Source organism: Arachis ipaensis, chromosome B05 (genome assembly GCF_000816755.2).
Source record: "Arachis ipaensis cultivar K30076 chromosome B05, Araip1.1, whole genome shotgun sequence".
In the NCBI taxonomy this organism is placed as follows: Eukaryota; Viridiplantae; Streptophyta; class Magnoliopsida; order Fabales; family Fabaceae; genus Arachis; species Arachis ipaensis.
In genome coordinates this window covers 121294269-121300803 of record NC_029789.2, presented here as the reverse complement: position 1 = coordinate 121300803, position 6535 = coordinate 121294269, and the positions used below count along the sequence as shown (strand labels likewise).

The 6535-nt window shown below is 36.1% G+C and overlaps 1 long non-coding RNA gene across 1 annotated transcript; it reads left to right on the top strand.

Moving 5' to 3' along the window:
- LOC110262986 lies at positions 539–1901 on the top strand. Its single transcript, XR_002347998.1, has 3 exons — positions 539–966; positions 1286–1391; positions 1487–1901. It is a non-coding gene; the product is annotated as an uncharacterized LOC110262986 (long non-coding RNA).

Genomic DNA, 6535 nt, shown 5'->3' with positions numbered 1-6535 from the left:
ATTAACTACATAATTGTTTTTTTGTTAGTTTCTAATATAGTCAAAGTATTAAACTTCTAAATTTACAAGAAGAAAGCATTTAAGAATATTTGTTTTAAGAATATAGTCAAAGTTTCTAATAATTGTATTTTTGATATGCATATATTGAATATTTTTGTATGGAATCTCTTGAAGCATATGTCTCTACCAGTTATTAGATTTGTGCTCACTTTTAAATGAATGTAAAAGCCATGTGAAAAATATCAAGCCCCCCATTCTCCAACCAAGTGCTTGTTAGTATCAAGGTTTTGAAAACCGGACCGGACTGGCCGGTTAAACCGGTCTGACCAGGAACCGGCAATATTAACGGTTTGGTTCTTTACTTAAAACCGCTTATCATAAAACCGGAAGCAAACCACCAAATCGGCCAAAAACCGGCCGTTAGACCGAACCAGTAACCGTCCGGTTTTTCAGAAACGACGCTGTTTCAGTTACAACTTACAAGAACACGTTGCTCTGTGCTGTGTGCCTCCCCATTTCGTTCCTAACTTTCCTTCCTTCATTCTCCCCAATTCAAAGAAAGAAAACCCTAGCTAGCCTCCACAGTCGCCGAACGGAGTGAGTGACCATTGCCGCCGTCCGTGGTTGTCCGAGGCTTCTCTCTTCGTCTTGTCCTCAATCCCCTGTTCACACTTTGGTCTTTTCTTCCTCCCTCGGCATCCATCCTCCATCGTCTTCGTCCTGCGCGCCGTCCTCCCGTCGCCGTTTCATTTTTAACAAAAAGAAAAAAAACAAAGCTTCGGTAGCGCTGAGATCCCCTTGCCCCCTTCTCTCCTTCTTCACTCTCCAGAACTCAACTCAACCTCAAGTCCTCTCAACCAAAGAAAAAGTTTAAAACCCTAGCCTCAGCTACTGTTCGTTTGTCCGTCGAGCCACTGCCTCCGTCTGTTCGTCAAGCCCCGGAGCCCAGATCCCCAAACTTCAAAGGTCAGTTCACTGCTCACTTCTTCTGCATTTTTTTATGTCCTGTTCAATGATTATTTGATTACTGACGAGCTCTGGTTCTGCTATGTTCCTGTTTTGTGTGTTGTGATTTTGTTGATTATTGAAGGTCTTGTGATAATTGATTATTTGATTACTGCATTATCGTGTTTTTGCACCTTTGTTGTCAATTCATATGTAGATGTTAATGGTTTGACATTCAACAGGATTTAAGATAGTTTTTGTTATTATTTTTGTTTATTTTTTAATTTTTTTTATGGTGAATTGATATTAAATTGGCTTTTTTGTGTCTTTCTCTTTATAGATGCTTACCTGGGTATCCCTTCAAGTGTCCGAAGCTACAGATTACTCCTGAGAATGGCTTATCCGAGAGTGATACTGATAAACTATTGTCACTCCTCCATGATCAGGTATGATCCAAGTTTATACCTCAGATATGTCTCTACTCGTACACTTTAATGTTGTTGTTGAATTGTTGACCTTTGGTGCATTTATTGTGCTGTAGGTAGTGTTGTAGTAATATTTATGGCTAGGATGAAGTATTGGTTAGCAATAGAATGCTTTGATGTTTTTGGTTCCTTGGTGTCCAAGTTGGTAGAAAGGGAGCCACATGGTGGAAGAAGTATCAAGTATGTATTATTGAATTAAAAGATTTTTAAAAGCATGATTTGTACATTATCTAAAGAAAATTGAGGTAGGATTCAATATTGAGGTAGTTGAGACCTGAATGGCAAGAACAAGTTACTAAACCAAGCATATTTCTATGTGATCTTATTTTGAATTCTTCATGTGTTCCTCTTTTAATTCTTTGAATGTAACTACTGGTCTTTTTTGGTACCCAAGAGTTTACTAGACACATTTCAGGAGTTTACTAGACATAGTTCAGTTTAATTCTTTCCTCACTTCATTTCATGTAATCATATATTCATGTTCTTTTTTCTTTTTCATAATTAGTTGCTCTTTTTATTTGCATAGCTGTTATGATATAGTTTGTTTATTGAAGCTTTAGTTTTTAGGAGTAACTCATGGTCTAGTTATAATTAAATTAAAAATGAATGGTTTTCTTTAGCCAGAAGTAGGGGAATACAATTTCAAGTTTCTAGCACAAAATAAAAAATAGACAAAAACTAAAATTGAAGCCTTTATCTTAATTGATGTATTTTTATTTCTTGTTTATTCTGAATTTTGGTTACAATTTGATCTAGTTGGAGGCAGGGAAGCAACTTTCAACTCAGCGAGGCTATCTTCGCTTTCGACTGTAAATGAAGAAGGAGAAGCATCCCAGAGAAGCTTTCTAATAGCATTTAGTTGTTTGTCATCAAAATTAGAAACTTTGGACAATGATTCTTTAGAGTGTTTTATACTTTTATTTATAATTATATTTTAGAGTATTTATTTATAATTTATTTATTATTTTATTATAAAACGGTTTTTTCGATTGGACCATAGTTGAACCGATTGAACCACGGTTGAACCGGTTAAACCAGTAAATTAGTGAACCAATAACAAAAACGGTTTAATGACCGGTCCGATTTTCAAAACCTTGGTTAGTATATAACCATAAAGTAAGATAAATAATCACAACTAAATTAACTTATACATTGATCCGAAAACAACTAAGTTAAAAGAATACCTTTTGTTGGTTCGAGATGAAATTTCACCTATGAATATATTGATCTCCAAGATCTTCTTGTAACAAGGTGAGGAACCACTTCGAACTCTCCTTCGTTTCACTGTCAACAATAGCTAATGCTATCACATAGAAGTTATTGTTCGCATCTTGACTTACAGTGGATAATAGCTGGCCCCCAAAGTATCCCTTCAAGAAGCAACCATCAAGACCGATTAGTTTTCTACACCCAGCTTTAAATCCCCTTTTACATGTATCTAGAGAGATGTATAGCCTGTTAAACAGTGGAGGAGACTGAAGGATGGGTGTCACATCGAGAATGGTGGAGCTCCCTGGGTTACTCCTGTGGATCTCTGTCAAATAGTCCCTTAGCTTGTTGTATTGTGCTCTCTCGTTACCAATCACATGCTCCCTTGCTTCTTTGAGGGCCTTATATACCATCTTCCCATTAATCATAACATTGTAGTCGATTTTGATGTGCTCATAAGCCTCACACAGGGTCATGTGAGGCTGAGTTCGGAACCTCTTCTTTAGCTTCTTGGCCACCCACTTCTGATCTGCCATGTTACTTCTGAATTCTCTGGCACAAGTGTGATGATGAGTATAAGTCTTAATACTATGCATGGAATTAGCCATGGACAAGGATTCTTTTTAGCACTATCAGTTCCCTTACTAGCCACATTCGTAGTTCCAGCATTCACATCCCCAGCATCCACTTTGGCAGCCTCATTTGTCACAATCTCTTCAGTCACAGCAGCTTCATTCATGCTCATCTGAAGTATTACTTTGCTCATTTGTAGCTGCAGTAGAAGATGTATTGCCCCCACCCCCTTAGATTTCTTGGCTTTTTAATCCTCTCCATCCCATGTTCAAAATCGCATCTAACCCTCCTTTGATCATTCTTTATATACCTAATTTTTCTCCTCTAAAAAATTACATGATCCTTAAGAGCATTCTTAAAACTTTCAATTGTGGCAAAATCCATTCCCAACTCAAAGTATACCTCCCCAAATTCAACACCTTTATTAAATTGAGAGAATTCATACCTATCTCTCTCATCTTCAGAGCTTTTCGAAGTAAAAAATGTCTCTGATTCATACTCAAAAATTGGATCTTCTTCTTTAATATTTTTCTCAGTCTTATTTTCACCACTGTTGTTGGTAGAATCAGCAACACTGGCAGCCCTAGAATTTGGCAACCCAGCCCATGTTCTAACAATGTTTAGCCCATTTGTAGTTAGGCCAGATGAGGTTGACCCATGACCTTTTTGTCCATCATTATTTGGAGCTCTAGTGTTGGGCCTAGCAGCAACACCAGCCCTAGACTTGTTTGGACCTGCATACTCTAATCTAGAACCAATAGTCCCATTAGTGTTTGTCTTGGCAGTTTTTTGAACACCCATACTTGGCTTAATTGTGCTTGGCCCAACTGTAGCTTTCTTGTTCTCTATTGATGCCTTCCTTCTTGCTTCCATATTCCTTGTCCAGCATTATTTGGAGTCCTAGTGTTAGGCCTAGCAGCATCAGCAGCCCTAGAATTGTCTGGACCTGCATACTTTGATCCAAAACTAGTAGCTCCATTAGTGTTTGTCTTATTCTCTATTGAAGCCTTCCTTATTGCACCTATATTCCTCTGTGAAATCTTCTTTCCTATACCATCTTCTATTTTTTTGCCAACTTTTCTAGTATTTTTCTTCACAATCAAACAGTCTGAGTTACTATCTTCATCCTCAAATCCTGCTGGGGTGGTCTATATGGTTCATCCTCTATCGTTTCATACCCGTTATCACTAGACTCCTCCTCAACATCTGCATCAGCATCAAAGTCCAAACTGATGTCCTCTAGTAGAGTAACCATTATCGGGTGATCGAAAGATAGATAAAACTCATCAGTCTCCTGGTTCATCTATTTATTCTCACGCAAATGATTAATCTCCAAATCTCCTTTTATACGGTGTAGCCCCCTCTCCAAGTCAGGAGCCTTAGGATCAAACCAGTACATAGCCTTGTAATCCAAATAGCCCAAACCTTTTAACAGAGTTTCCAGGTCAAAGAAGCATATGAGATCAATATCCATCTTTGAAAATTTGTTAACTTTTTTATCAATATATAGAAGAATTCCCTTGTTATCCCTTACAAAATGTCCATCATGGTGGAAAATAGGAATTACATAATCCTCCATTTAACTGCAAGTACAACATACTTGAAATCATTAAATAGAATCATCAAACCCTAAACTACTCTATTTTGAGAATTTTTGTAAATGAACCCTAACAAACCATTATACAGTCACAATATAACAACAAACCATTATACTCTATAATTGTCACAGAACAGAAACTCAAAACCCAAAATACTCTGTAACGGTGACATTCAGCATTGTACATAACTAATTCAAAATTTCATAAATCTAATCAACATAAGAAGAGAATACAAACTCACCTTCCTCAATGAGCATGTTCAACGGTCGTTACATCCACTTCACTGGGTCCTGCATGCCAATTGTTGTTGCCCTTTCAGGAGCGACGAGTCAACAAAGTCACCCAATACTAGCGTTGGTAATTGAATTCTTCAACGATAGTGACAATGGTGCTTTGGGAAATTAGGTGTGATGCAGTGACAGCCACCTTCTCTGTAAAAGTTTGAAGAATGTGAGGGGTTTGGTTTCTATTGGAGTAGAGAGGGGTTGAGGTAGAGGAGAAGAAGCGCGACCTTGTGTCTCCCACAAAAACGCAATGTTTGGTGCCAAGCCCTAAACGGCGCCGTTGTGATGAGATGGCTGGGGACTAATTTGTCCTTCTATGATACTTGTACATGTTGCTGGACACGTTGGAGAGTAACCGTGCCACTTCAGTTTTTTTCGGTGCATAAAATGGAGAAATGGGTCTGGGAATTGTTTTGGCCGTTGGAGAGAAACTATGGGTATTGATTTGTGTATTAATTTTTTTCGGGGACTAAAACATCCGATTTTAAAATCTCCAGGGACTGATTTAGGTATATACTCTAAAAAAATTGAAAGATACCGTAATAAGAATCAATTGGAAGAAAAAACTCATATACGGTGTGATAAAATTTATGATAAATAAACAGGATGTGAATAATATTAATTGGTGTACTAATTTGTTGATAAAAAATAAAAGTGTGTATGTTTATGGTTTTGCTTTTAGGGTTTAAGTTTTAAGAATTATTATTTAGATTTTAGGAATTATAGTTTAGGGTTTAGAATTAAGATTTTAGAGTTTGCGGTTTATATGGTTTAATAGTTTAGCTTTTGGATTTATGATTTAGTGGTTTAAGCTTAGTGTTTAGGTTTACTTATGATTTTGGATTTAAAGTTATTACGTAGGGTTTAAAGTATAAGAATTAGGATTTAGAGTTTAGGGTGGAGGGATTTAGTGGTTTAGGTTTTAGGATTTAGGCTTGAGTAGTCGAACGGTTTAAGATTTGAGTTTAAAATTATTATTTAGAGTTTAGAGCATAAGAATTAGAAATTGGAGTTAGGAGTTGGGATTTGGAGTTTAGGTTTGGGATTTAGAATTAAGGTTTAGAATTTAGGAATTATGATTTAAAAAATAGGGTTTAGAGTGAACAATTCAAGAATTTATGAGATTTATATTTAAGGTTTAGAAATAACAGGTGTTATTGTTTTATTAAAGAAATCACAATGATGTTACAAGTATTATATTTTGAAAGAATATAATTTTTAATTTATTTATAAGTGTGAGACAATTTTCATTCCGTCTTCGAAATTTTAATTTTTGTGTATCTACCTTTTAATTTTAGTCTTTGACCCCTTTTTAATTCTACTTAATCGCAATCGTACTGTTTTAGTCTCAATCTCTAGAAACAAACGCTAGTTTATAATTCGTTTTATTAGTATCAAATTGTTTGAGTTACGTGTGGATTGAAATGTTATATTTTGAAAG